This window comes from Mustela erminea, chromosome X, assembly GCF_009829155.1.
Source record: "Mustela erminea isolate mMusErm1 chromosome X, mMusErm1.Pri, whole genome shotgun sequence".
NCBI lineage: Eukaryota > Metazoa > Chordata > Mammalia > Carnivora > Mustelidae > Mustela > Mustela erminea.
Window position 1 is genome coordinate 47,638,633 of NC_045635.1, and position 15,178 is coordinate 47,653,810.

The following is a 15,178-nucleotide window of genomic DNA, read 5'->3' on the forward strand; positions in this document are numbered from 1 at the left end:
CCCGATGCGGGGACTCGATCCCAGGACCCTGAGATCATGACCTGAGCCGAAGGCAGAGGTTTGACCCATTGAGCCACCCAGGCGCCCCAAAGATTTTTTTTAATTTAAATTCAATTTAACTAACATAGAGGGCATTATTAGCTTCAGGGTAGAATTTAGTGATTCATCAGTTGCATATAACACCTGCATATAACATCAGTTGCATATAACACCGCTTATTACAAGCGCCCTCCGTAATGCTCATCACCCAATTACCCAATTCCCCACCTACCTTCCCTCCAACAACCGTCAGTTTGTTTCCTAGAGTTAAGAGTCTCTTATGGTTTGCCTCCCTCTGTTGTTTTTCCCCTCTCTTTTTAAAATTTTATTTTTCCTTTCTTTCTCTTGCATTCATCTATTTTGTTTCTTAAATTCCACATATCAGTGAAATCATATGGTATTTGTTTTTCTCTGACTTATTTTGCTTAGCATAATACACTCTAGTTCCAACTATGTCATTGCATATGGCAAGATTTCAGTCTTATTGATTTCATTTTTTTTCTGAGTAATATTCCATTGTGTGTGTGTGTGTGTGTGTGTGTGTGTGTGTGAGTGTATCTCACCTCTTCTTTACCCATTCGTCTGTCAATGGACATCTGAGATCTTTCCTTATTTTGGCTATTGTGGACATTGCTGCTGTAAACATTGGGAGGCCTGTTCATCTTCAAATCACTATGTTTGTATCCTTTGGATAAATACTTAGTACTGCAATTGTTGGGTCATAGGGTAGTTCTATTTTTAACTCTTTGAGGAACTCCCATACTGTTTTCCAGAGTGGCTGCACCAGTTTGCATTCTCACCAAGAGTGTAAGAGAATTCTCCTTTCTCAGCATCCTTGCCAACATCTGCTGTTTTCTGAGTTGTTTTAGCCATTCTGACCAGTGTGAGGTGGTATCTCACTGTGGCTTTGATTTGTATTTCCCAGATGGCAAGTGATGTGGAGCAATTTTTCATGTGTCTGTTGGCCATTTGGATGTCTTCTTTGCAGAAATTCATGTCTTCTGCCCATTTCTTTTTTTTTTAAAGATTTTTATTTATTTATTTATTTGATAGACAGAGAGAGATCACAAGTAGGCAGAAGGCAGACAGAGAGAGAGGGGGAAGCAGGCTCCCCGCTGAGCAGAGAGCCCGATGTGGGCCTCGATCCCAGGACCCTGAGATCATGACCCGAGCCGAAGGCAGAGGCCTAAACCACTGAGCCACCCAGGCGCCCCCCTTCTGCCCATTTCTTGATCAGATTATTTGTTCTTTGGGTGTTGGGTTTGATAACTTTGTTTTAGATTTTGAATAGTAGCCCTTTATCTAATATATCATTTGCAAATATCTTCTCCCATTCTGTCAGTCATCTTTTGGTTTTGCCACCTATTTCCTTTGCTGTGCAAAAGCATCTTATCTGATGAAGTCCCAAGAGTTCACTTTTGCCTTTGTTTCCCTTTCCTTTGGAGACATTTCTAGGATGAAGTTGCTGCAGCCAGGATCAGAGGTTGCTGCCTGCATTCTCCTTTAGGATTTTGGTGGATTCCTGTCTCGCATTTAGGTCTTTTATCTATTTTGAGGTTTTGTTTTTTTAGATTTTATTTATTTATTTACTTGAGAGAGAGAGAGAGAGAGAGCACAAGAGCAAGAGCACAAGCAGGAGGAGAACCAGAGGAAGAAGAAGCAGGTTCCCCACTGAGCAGAAAGCCCAACACAGAGCTCCATCCCAGGACTCTTAGATCATGTCCTGAGCCAAAGGCAGACACTTAACCAAATGAGACACCGGTGGGTGCCCCTAGAGTTTATTTTTGTATATGGTGTAAGGAAATGTTCCAGTTTCATTCTTCTGCTTGTGGCTGTCCAATTTTCCCAACACCATTTGTTGAAGAGACTGTTGTTTCTCCATTGGACATTCTTTCCTGCTTTGTTGAAGATTAGTTGACCATAGAGTTGAGGGTTCATGTCTGGGCTCTCTATTCTATTCCATTGATCTATGTGTCTGTTTTTGGACCAGTACCATACTGTCTTGATGAAGACAGCTTTGTAATAGAGCTTGAAGTCTGGAGTTGTGATGCCGCCAGCTTTGGTTTTATTTTTCAACATTCCTCTCGCTATTTGGGGTCTTTTCTGGTTCCATATAAATTTTAGATTATTTGCTCGATTTGTTTGAAAAAATTAATGGTATTTTGATAGGGATTGCATTAAATTGTAGATTGCTCTAGGTAGTATAGACTTTTTCACAATATTTGCTTTTTTCATGAGCATGGAAAATTTTTCCATTTCTTTGTCTCTTCCTCAATTTCTTTCATGAGGGTTCTATAGTTTTCAGAGTACAGAATTTTTGTCTCTTTGGTTAGGTTTATTCCTAGGTATCTTATGGTTTGAGGGGGGATTATAAACGGGATTGACTCCTTAATTTCTCTTCTTCTGTCTTACTGTTAGTGTATGGAAATACAACTGATTTCTGTGCATTGATTTTATATCCTGACACTTTGGTGAATTCCTGTATGAGCTCTGACCCCACCAAAAAGGAGAATTATAGACTAATATCCCTGACACACATGGATGCAAAAATTCTCACCAAAATAATAGCCAATAGGATCCAACAGTACATTAAAAGAATTATTCTCCACAAGCAGGTAAGATACATTCCTGGGATGCAAGGGTGGTTCAACATCTGAAAATCAGTCAATGTCATACATTGCGTAAATAAAAGAAACTACAAGAACCATATGATCATCTCAATAGATGCAAAAAAAAAGCATTTGACAAAGTACAGCCTCATTTTTTTATTTTTTCAATTTTTGTGGCACAAATTTTTTCATTGTTATTTTTTATTGTGTTATGTTAGTCACCATACAATACATCATTAGATTTTTATGTAGTTTTTCCAAGAGAATGTTTATGTATAACAGCCAGTGCTCTATGCAATATGTGCCCTCTTTATCCTTTGTTGATTGAAACTCTTCACAGTGTAGGGATAGAGGGAACATATCTGAATATCATAAAAACCAGCCACAAAAAGCACACAGCAAATACTATTCTCAATGGGGAAAAACTGAGAGCCTTTCTCCTAAGGTCAGGAACATGGCAGGGATGTCCACATCACTACTGTGGTTCAAAATATTACTAGAAGTCCTAGCGTTGCAATCAGACCACAAAAAGAAACAAAAGGCATCCGAATTGGCAAAGAAGAAGTCAAACACTCACTCTTTGCAAATGACATGATACTCTATGTGAAAAACCCAAAAGACTCCACCCCCAAATTTCTAAAACTCAAACCTAGTTTGTCTTTTAGTTTTATTGACTGTTTCCTTCACTGTGCAAAAGTTTTTTATCCTGATGAAGTCCCAATAGCTCATTTTTGCTTTTGTTTTCCTTGCCTCTGGAGATGTGTCTAGCAAGAATTTGCAGCTGCTGAGGTCAAAGAGGTTGCTGCCTGTGTTCTTCCCTAGGATTTTGATGGATTCCTGTCTTACATTGAGGTCTCTCATCCTTTTAAAATTTATTTTTGTATGTGGTATAGAAAGTGGTCCAGTTTCATTCTTCTGTGTGTGGCTGTCCAATTCTTCCAACACCATTTGTTGAAGAGACTATCTTTTTTCCCACTGGATATTCCTTCTTGGTTTATCAAACATTAGTTGACCATAGAGTTGAGGGTCCATTTCTGGTTTCTCTATTCTGCTCCATTGATCTATGAGTCCAGTTTTGTGCCCATACCATCCTGTCTTTGTAATACAGCTTGAAGTCCAGAATAATGATGCCTCCTGCTATTGTTTCGTTTTACAAGATTCCTTTGGTTATTCAGGGTCTTTCTGGTTCCATACAGATTTTAGAATAGCTGGAACTCATACTCTTTAAGAACTCTGCTCCCTTCATAATATGCAGTTAGATTTTAAAAATTTCTCTGTCTTCCCTTTATTATTACTCCTTCCTTATCCATTTTTAGTTTTTCTTCTTCTCTTCTCACTATCTTCTTTTCTTCTCAATTCTAGGGCAGTTGAACTATGTTATTAAGCATTTTAATCTGTGGCTCAGTATATCATCATTAATACTATATTTAAATAAATGATATCATACTCTACATATTAATCTGAAATTTTTTGCCATTTGATCATACACCAATACGGCATGTAGAACTTTCCATATGCATTATTTCTGTTTATTGGTATTCCAGAATCTGAAAGTCACCAGAAGTTATTTATTTATTTTAATTTATTATTAAAGCATAGATGACATAGAATGTTATATTCATTTCAGGTGCTTGACATAGTGGTGCAACAATCCTATAAATTACTTGGTGCTCAATATGATAAATATAGTTACCATCTGTACCATACAATATTATTAAAATATTCTTGACTGTATTCCCTATGCTGTATTTTTTATCTCCATGACTTATATATTTTATAACTGGAAGTTTGTACCTCTTAATACCCTTCACTTATTTCACCTATCATCCCACCCACATTGCCTCTGGCAACCACCATTTGGTTCTTTGGTTAAAGGGTCTGTCTTCTCCTCTCCATCTCCCCATGTCCTCCGTGTTATTTATTATGCTCCACAAAAAGGCGAAACCATATGATAATTGACTCTCTCTGCTGAGATGGAGAGGAGAAGGGAGTTGAGGGAAATTGGAGGGGGAGATTAATCATGACAGACTATGGACTCTGAAAAACAGTGTGAGGGTTTTGAAGGGGCAGGGGATGGGAGGGTGGGGAAGCCTGTTGGTGAGTATAATGGAGGGCACATATTGCATGGAGCACTGGGTGTGGTGCATAAACAATGAATTTGGTTACACTGAAAAGAAATTAAATAAAAACAAAACAAAAAAAAAACAAGCAATAAAAGGGTCTGTCTTTTTGTTTGTTTGTTCATTTGTTTTGTTTTTAGGAGTCCACATATTAGTGAAATCATATGGTATTTTTATTCCTTGTTTGGCTTATTTTACTTAGCATAAAACTGTCTAAATTCATCCTTGTTGTAACAAATGACAAGATTCCACTCTTTTCTTTATGGCTGCACCATATTCCATTGTATATATGTACCACATTTTGTTTATGCATTAATCTATCGGTGGACATTGGGTGAAGGCTATAATAAATGTAGGGCTGTATATATCATTTTAAATTTGTGTCTTTGTTTTCTTTCAGTAAATGCCTGGTAGTGGAACAACTAGATTGTATGCTCTTTTAATATATTTACTTTAAAGTTTTTATTTAATTTCCAGTTAGTTAACATACAGTGCAGTATTAGATTCAGTTATATAATACAGTGCTTCAACACTATCATACAAACCTGGTGCTCATCACAAGTGCACTCCTTAATCCCCATCACCATTCCCATCTCCATTCTGGTAACCATTAACTTGTTCTTTATAGTTAAGAGTATTAAGGAGGGCATGTATTGCATGGAGCACTGAGTGTGGTACCTAAACAACAAATCTTGGAACACTGAAAAAAAATAGTAAGAGATTAAGCTATGAAACAACAACAACAAAAAAGAAAGAACAGGAAACCAATGCTGTTAGCTGGGTTTTGAAAGAAGAGCACAAACATGTATTATCCCATTTTTATGCATTAGGACAGTGAGAAACAGTGACGTGCCTGATGTCACACAGCTAATAAGTGACAGAACCCAGATGTGAACCTTAACTCTTTGGCCCCAAACTCATATTGCTGACCCCTCCACTAAGCGAACTTTCTTCCCTGTTGTGTGACTTGCCTTCAGTCAGCACCGCTGTGTACAGAGCCATCATGAGGGACTCTGCTCACATCGCAATGTAACCAGAATGCTCATCTGAATGACATGTAAGCAAGATACTCTCTGAGGTCTGATGTCCTTGGATAGTTCATTTAAGTTGCTGTTGTTACTCTTCTGTGAGCGTGGTGTGCTGGGGTTCATTTGGTGTTTTTTGTATATTGCTCATCTGGCAGAGAATTACTTCTCTACAAGTTCCCACAGAAGGCTTTATTTTCCATTGCTATTAAATTGGTTTTGAACAAGAAAAAAAAAAAGTTACAGCAATGTGTTCCCATCACATCCTCTAGTTCTACCAACACTTGTGATGCTTTTTTATTTTTTTCTCGGTTAGTAGTCTTCTCCCTGAATTGTTAACATCTGTGTAAACTGCTGTCCATTAACAGATAGATGTGACTAAGGCAGACTATATGCTTAATACATATTTGTTTAATAAATGAATAAAATAAAAAAAGGAGTCGGTTTCTTTGTTTCTCTCTCCCTCTCTCTCTTTTTCTCCTTTGATCATTTCATTTGTTACTTAAATTCCACATATGAGTGAAATCATATGGTATATTTTTCTTACTTATTTTGCTTAGTAAAATAATATCTACTTCCATCAATGTCATTGCAAATGGTAATATTTCATTCAGTTTTATGGCTGAATAATATTCCCGTGTGTGTGTGTGTGTGTGTGTGTGTGTGTGTGTGTGTGTGTGTCTATAATCCTCTTTATCCCTCCATCAGTCCATGGACACTTGTGCTATTTCCAAAATTTAGCTGTTGGAGATAATGCTGCTATAAATATCGAGGAGCATGTATCCCTTTGATGTAATATTTTTGTATCCTTTGAGTAAATACCTAATAGTGCAATTGCTGAGTCATAGGGTAGTTTTTTCTTTTCTTTTTTTTTCCTTTTTAACTTTTTGAGGAACCTCCATATGGTTTTCCACAGTGACTGCACCAGTTTGCATTCCCAGCAGCAGCGCAGGAGGGTTCCTCTTTCTCCAAATCCTCAACAACACCTGTTGTTTCTTGGCACTGTTGATTTTAGCCATTCTGACAGGTTTGAGGTAATATCTCATTGTAGTTTTGATATGCATTTCCCTGATGATCAGTGATGTTGAGCATAGTTTCATGTATCCGTTAGCTATCTGTATGTTTTCTTTGGAAAAAAATCTGTTCATGTATTCTTTTTAAAATAATTATTGCATTATTTTTCTATTCAAATTTTTAATGTTATGTTAGTCTCCATACAGTACTTTATTAGTTTTTGATGTCGTGTTCCATGATTCATTATTTTCATATAACACCCAGTGCTCATTGCACCATGTGCCCTCCTTAATATCCATCACTGGGCTAAGCCATTCCCCCACTACCCTCCCCTCTGAAACCCTCAGATTGTTTCCCAGAGTCCATAGTCTCTCACGGTTCATCTCCTCCTCTGATTTCCCCCTTCAGTTTTCCCTTCCTTCCCCCAATGTCCTCCATGCTATTCCTTATGTTTCACATATGACTGAAACATATATGATAATGTCTACAGTCATACCACCCTGAATGGACCTGATCTCATCTTTGTTCATGTATTCTGCCCATTTTTAAATTGGAATATTTGTTTTCTGGGTGTGGAGTTTTGTAAGTTCCTTATATATTTTGGATATAACCTTTTATCAGATATATCATTTGCAAATATCTTCTCCCATTCTGAAGGTTGCCTTTTAGATTTTTTTAAATTGCTTTCATCACTGTGTTGAAGTTTTTATCTTGATGAAGTCCCAATAGTTCATTTTTGCTTTTTTTTCCCCCTTGCCTCAGAAGATATATCTAGAAAGATGTTGCTACACCCAATGTCAAAGAGGTCACTGCCTGTATTCTCCTCTAGGATTTAGGTGGTTTCCTGCCTCAAATGTAGGTCTTTAATCCATTGTGAATTTGTTTTTGGGTATGGTGTAAGAAGGTGGTCCAATTCATTCTTCAGCATGTTGCTGTCCTGTTTGCCCAACACCATTTGGTGAAGAGAATGTCTCTTTAACCCTTTGGATATCCTTTCTGCTTTGTCAAAGACAAACTGTAAGAGACTCTTAATCTCATAAAACAAACTTAGGGTTGCTGGGGGGAGTGGGGGTATGGAGAGGGTGGTTGTGTTATGGACATTGGGTAGGGTATGTGATATGGTGAGTGCTGTGAAGTGTGTAAGCCTGATGATTCACAGACCTGTCCCCTGGGGCAAATAATACATTATATGTTAATAAAAATAATTTTAAAAACTGACCATATAGTTGTGGGTTCATTTGTGGGTTTTCTATTCTGTTCTATTGATCTATATGTCTATTTTTATGCTAGTACCATACTGTTTTGGTCACTACAGCATTGTAATAGAACTTGATGTCCGGAATTGTGATGACTCCAGCTTTGCTTTTTTAAATTTTTTTTTTAATTTAAAGACTTATTTATTTATTTTTAAAGAGAGGGAGTGGAGGCAGAGGGAGACAGAGAATACAAAGGAGACCACTGCTGATCATGGAGTCAGACACAGGGCTCAATCTCGTGACCCTGAGATCATGAACTGAGCTGAAACTGAAATCAAGAGTTGTGGAAAGGAAGGTGGGGGTGGGGATAGGGTAATTGGTTGTTGGGCATTAAGGAGGTCACATGATGTGATGAGCATGGGTGTTATACTGAACTGATGAATCATTGAACATTATATCAAAAACCAATGACTGTATTTAGGCTAATTGAATTTAAATTTTTAAAAAAGGGTCAAATGCTCAACTAACTGAGACACCCAGTCTCTGCCAACTTTGATTTCTATTTCAATGTTGCTTTGGTATTCAGTTTCTTTGGTGGTTCCATACAAATTTTAGGATTGCTTGTTCTAGCTCTGTGAAAAATGCTGTTGATATTTTGATAGGGATTTCACTGAATGTGTAGATTGCTTTGGGTAGTGTAGACATTTTAACAATATTTGTTCTTGTGCATGGAGTGTCTTTCCGTTTCTTTGTGTCACCTTCAATGTCTTTCATCAGTGTTTTATAGTTTTCAGAGTACAGGTCTTTCACCTCTTTGGTTAGGTTTATTCCCTGGTATCTTATTGTTACAGATGAACTTGTAAATGAGATAGATTCCTCAATTTCTCTTTCTACTGCTTCATTTTTAGAGTATGGAAATGCAACAGATTTCTGTATATTCATTTGTATCCTGAGACTTTAATGAATTTGTTTATCAGTTCTAGCAGTTTTTTGGAGGAGTCATTCAGTTTTTCTATATAGGGTATCATGGCATCTGCAAATTCAAAGTTTAACTTCTTCCTTGACATTTGGATACCCTTTATTTCTTTTGGTTGTCTGAGAGTTTTGGAAAGGTCTTCCAGGGCTATGTTAAATAATTGTGGTAAGAGTGGACGTAGTTCTCTTGTAGAGGACAAGCTCTCAGTTTTTCCCCACCGAGGATACCATTTGCTATGGGTTATTCATATATGGCTTTTATTATGTTGAGGTTTATTCCCTCTAAACCTACTTTTTTGGTGTGCTTGAGAGGCTCAGTTAGTCAAGCATCCAACTCTTGATCATGACTCAGATCTCTATCTCACCATCATGAATTTAAGCCCTTCATTTAGCTCTGTGCTGGGAGTAGAGCCTACTTAAAAAAATAAATATAAAAAATAAACCTTTGTTGATGGATTTATCATGAATGGATGTTTTTAATTTATCATATGCTTTTCTACATTTATTGAAATGACCATATGGTTCTTACCTTTTATTTTATTAATGTGATGTATCACATTGGTTTGAGAATATTGAACCACCATTTCTTGCAATCCAGTTAATCTCACTTAATCATGGGAAATGCTTTTCTAAAATATATTCTTGGATTCAATTTGCTAGTATTTTATTAAGAATCTTTTCATCTGTTTTCATCAGAGATATTGGCCTGTTGTTCTCTTTTTTAGTGGAGTCTTTATCTGGTTTTGGTGTCAGGGTAATGCTGGCCTCATAGAATTAATTTGGAAGTTTTCATTCCATTTTTATTTTTGTGAGTAGTTTGAGAAGATTAGGCATTAATTCTTTATTTTCTAAAAAAAATTTTTTTAAATTTCTTTTCAGTGTTCCAGAGTTCATTAAACAATGCACCACACCCAGTGCGCCATGCAATACGTGCCTTCCATAATACCCACCACCAGGCTCAACCAACCTCCCAACCCCCTCCCCTCCAAAACCCTCAGATTATTTCTCAGAGTCCACAGTCTCTCATGGTTTACCTCCCCCTCCAATTTCCCCCAGCTCACTTCTCCTCTCCACCTCCCCATGTCCTCCATGTTATTTCTTATGCTCCACAAATAAGTGAAACCATATGCTAATTGACTCTCTCTGCTTGATTTATTTCACTCAGCATAATCTCTTCCAGCCCCATCCATGTTGATGCAAAAATTGGGTATTCATCCTTTCTGATGGAGGCATAATACTCTATAGTTATATGGACCACATCTTCCTTATCCATTCATCCGTTGACAGGCATGTTGGTTCTTTCCACAGTTTGGCAACTGTGGCCATTGCTGCTATAAACATTGGGGTACAGATGGCCCTTCTTTTTACTACATCCGTATCTTTGGGATAAATACCCAGTAGTGCAATTGCGGAGTCATAGGGAAGCTCTATTTTTAATTTCTTAAGGAATCTCCACACTGTTTTCCAAAGTGGCTGTACCAACTTGCATTCCCACCAACAGTGGAAGAGGGTTCTCCTTTCTCCACATCCTCTCCAACACATGTTGTTTCCTGTATTGTTAATTTTGGCCATTCTAACAGGTGTAAGGTGGTATCTCAATGTGGTTTTGATTTTAAACTCCGTGATGGATAATGATGATGAACATTTTTCATGACCCTGTTAGCCATTTGTATGTCTTCTTTGGAGAAGTGTCTGTTCATGTCTTCTGCCCTTTTTGGACATGATTATATGTTTTGTGTGTGTTGAGTTTGAGGAGTTCTTTATAGATCCTGGATATCAGCCTTTGTCTGTACTGTCATTTTCAAATATCTTCTCCCATTCAGTGGATTGCCTCTTTGTTTTGTTGACTGTTTCCTTAGCAATGCAGAAGCTTTTGATATTGATGTATTTTTTAAAATTCTTCTTTGATTTTCTGCTTGACCCATTCCTTGTTCAGTAGAATGTTGTTTAACCTCCATGTATTTGTTGTCATTTCAGTCTTTTTTCCCAGTGTTTCACTTCTAGTTTCATAGTGTTGTTGTTAGAAAAGGTACATGGGATGACTTCAGTCTTTTTATATTTGTCGAGGCCTGTTTTGTGAACTAACGTGATCTAATCTGGAGACCACTCCATTATCACTTGAAAAGAATGTGTATTCTTGGGGGACAAGATGGCGGGGAAGTAGGAGGAGGCGCCTTTTCAACCTGTATCCTAAAGTGAGCTGATTACCTACCAAAGAACTCCAATCACCCATGAAATCAGCCTGAGATCAGAATTATACATGTCTGGATCTCTACAGGGGCAGAAGATGCCAGTGGGCACGTAAAGCAGAGTGGGAATGGCAGACTGATATTGGAAGATAAACAAAGGGGGAGGGAGCCACCAGAGGTGACCGGTTGGAAAGTAATACCCCCAATATGAGCGAGAGTGCCCTGTGTCTGGGGACCAGCATTAACTTGGAGACTGGTTGAAAGCACTCCAAAAGAGCAAAAGATCACGGGGCGGGGTGGGGGGGAACTGTGGAAATTGGGGCGGCTAGGGACAGAGGCTAAGTCCCCGGTCCCAGGACAGCCTCCCCTGGCACTGAGCCAGAGAGAGTACGGTGGAGAAACCAGGTCTTGGTCCCTAAGCCACCAGCGTGGCGTGGGGTCTGGCTCCTGTGAGGGTATGGGAGCCACGCCGGAGGCTCCCCAACAGAGTCCTGTTATAGAGCCTAAGATGTGCGTGCCCCTCATCCTCCCCTGAGAGAGGTACAAAGGCCCAGCCGGCGCCCTTTGATCATTGTTTCAGAGCCTAAGACGCATGCACCAAACTCTCCCCCCAGAGAGGTATGCGAAGGCCCAGTCTGGTGCTTTTGGACTTGTGGCCTGTTCTCAGAGCCTGAGACCGCGCAGCGACCCACAGCCTCCCCTGAAAGACGTGCGCGCAAGCCGGGTGCTCTTAGACTCAGAAAGACCAGGCACCCCCAGCCCGGGCCAGCGGGAAAATATCAGTGTGTGATTGCTGCTTGGAACCTCTCTGGCGGTCTGGAGCTGCTCAGACAGCCGCCACTGCCATGGCTTTGGGTACAGGCAAAAGATCCTGCGTCCCCAGGGACCGCGACTCGGAACCTGCTCTGCCAGCAGCCAAGGGGGAACTTATTTGGGCTCTGCAGCCAGACTGAGGCTTCTCTCTGAGAGAGAGGTCAGGGTGCAGTTTGTTTTCCTCAAAAATTACAAAAAAACATCAAAAGCGGTCAAGGTGAGAGAAATAAAAAGTGAACAAACATAAAAACCGCCAGAGAACAAAAGCCTGAAAAAAAAAAAAAAAAACCAGTTTCCTCGGAGCCCACCCCCTTGAGCGGGGCGGGAGGACTTAGGGAACATCAGTGACTGAAAACCCACGTGGCAGGCCCCTCCCCTAGAAAACAAACCAAGAAAGGAAAAAAAAAAAAAAAAAGGACAACAAGAGAACAACCACTACTACTTCATAGGAAAACTTTCATTATTTACTCGTTCCCACTATTCTGTTTCATTATTTTTTATATAGATAATTTTTTAACCTATTTACCATCACAATGAGCTGTCCAGTACATCAAATTCCATAATAACCTTCTAACCTGAACTTTTTGATACATACACCTATGTTTTCCTTTTGCATTTCTAATTTTGAATTCCTTTTTTAAAATTTTAGTTTAGTTTAGTCTAGTTTATTCCTTTTTATTTTTATTTTCTAATATTCATATAGAGTTAAACTTCAAAGTAATCCCCTTTCCCCAATCAATACTAGCCCTATAGGTAAACCAATTTTTAATCCCCCTTATCTTAGGAAAGTTGAGTCCTTTAACAAAGAAACCAAGATACATCCAGGAAGAATCAAAACAAACTTCCTCACCCACACTGAGAATTTAAAACCACTCTCCCATCATTTTCTTCCACCAGTGTTTCTGTGTTTTTGTGTTTGTCCTGATAGTATATAAATCTTACACTTGGGGATCTTTTTGACGAGGTTCTTCCTTTATTTGCATATATATATATTTTTTCTCTTGTCATATACTTTTATCAGTCCTTTTGTTTGTCTGTTTTTGTTTGTCTACTTCATAAATCTTACCTTGGGGCCCATTTGGGCTGAACCGTCTCTTTCATCGTCCCTTTCTTTCCTCTCTCTCTCTTTTTTTCTTTTTCTTTTCTTTTGTCTCTTGTTTGGGTGGGGAATCCTGATTGCTCAGAAGTGTTCCAGGGTGCACCTTGACTGCACCACAGTTGATACACCCAGCTACATCTGTTCAGTCATCTCTCCCCAAAATGACTAGGAGGAGGAATGCCCAACAGAAGAAAAATACAGAGGATGGACCTTCTGCAACAGAGCTAATGGCTATCAACATAGACAATATGTCAAAAAGAGAATTCAGGCTAACAATTATCCAGGCAATAGCTAGGTTGGAGAAAACCATGGATGACCAAAAGGAATTGTTTAGGGCCAAACAGAAAACCACCAGAGATCATGTTTTCAATGTTAGGGAAGAGCTGAAAGCTACCAGGGATGAGCTTCACAATGCTCTCAATGAGTTCCAATCTAATCTAAATTCTCTCAAAGCTAGGGTAACTGAGACAGAAGATAGAATTAGTGATCTGGTGGACAAACAACAGAGAGAAAGGATCAGGAGGAAGCCTGGAACAAACAGCATAGAAACCACGAAAACAGAATCAGGGAAATAAATGATGCCATGAAATGTTCCAACGTTAGAATTATTGGAATCCCTGAAGGGGAAGAGAAAGAAAGAAGTCTAGAAGATATAGTGGAACAAGTACTTCATGAAAAATTTTCCCAATCTCTTGAATGGAACCAGCGTTCATGTACTAGAGGCTGAACGGTATCCACCCAAGATTATACATTTCAAAAAACCATCAAGACACCTGATAGTCAAATTGAGGAATCATAATTGAAGGTATAATCTCTTGAAAGCCGCTAGGACAAAGAGGCTCCTTACTTACAGAGGAAAGCCAATCAGAATAATGTCAGACCTGTCCACAGAGACCTGGCAAGCCAGAAAGGGCTGGAAAGATATATTCAGGGCACTAAATGAGAAGAACATGCAGCCAGCCAAGAACACTTTATCCAGCAAGACTGACATTCAAAATGGATAGAGAGATAAAGAGGTCCAAGACCAGCAAGGCTTAAAAGATTATGCAACCACCAAGCCGACACTGCAGGAAACATTAAGGGGGGGTTCTATAAAAGAGGGAAAATCCTAAGAATAGCATTGAACAGAAATATAGAGACAATCTACAGAAAGAAAGACTTCAAAGGTAACATGATGTCAATAAAAACGTATCTATCAATAACCACTCTCAATGTGAATGGCCTAAATGCACCCATAAAACAGCACAGGGTTGCAGATTGGATAAAACGAGAGGACCATCCATATGTTGTCTACAAGAGACCCATTTTGAACCTAAATATACACCCAGACTGAAAGTGAAGGGATGGAGAAGCATCTTTCATGCCAATGGACCTCAAAAGAAGGCTGGGGTAGCGATTCTCATATCAGATAAATTAGATTTTAAACTAAAGATTGTAGTGATACAGAAGGACACTACATAATCCTTAAAGGGACTATCCACCAAGATGATCTAACAATTGTAAATATCTATGGTCCCAATATGGGAGCAGCCAATTACTTAAGAAAACTGTTAATCAAGATAAAGAGTCATATTGATATGAATACACTAATAGTAGGACATCTTAACACGCCTCTCTCAGAAATAGACAGATCATCGAAGCAGAAAATCAATAAAGAAACAAGAGCATGGAATGACACATTGGACCAGATGGACCTCATAGATATATACAGAACATTACACCCTAAAACAACAGAATACTCATTCTTCTCAAGTGCACATGGAACCTTCTCAATAATAGACCACATACTGGGTTACAAACCAGGACTCAACCGATACCAAAAGACTGAGATTATTCCCTGCATATTCTCAGATCACAGTGCTTTGAAACTGGAGCTCAATCACAGAGAAAAGTTTGGAAGGATCTCAAACACCAGAAAGCTAAAGACCACCTTGCTTAAGAATGCTTGGCTCAACCAGGAGATCAAAGAAGAACTGAAACAATTCCTGGAAACCAATGAGAATGAAGACACTTCGGTCCAAAACCTATGGGATACAGCAAAGGCGATCCTAAGGGGAAATACATAGCCATCCAAGCCTCCCTCAAAAAAATTGAAAAAT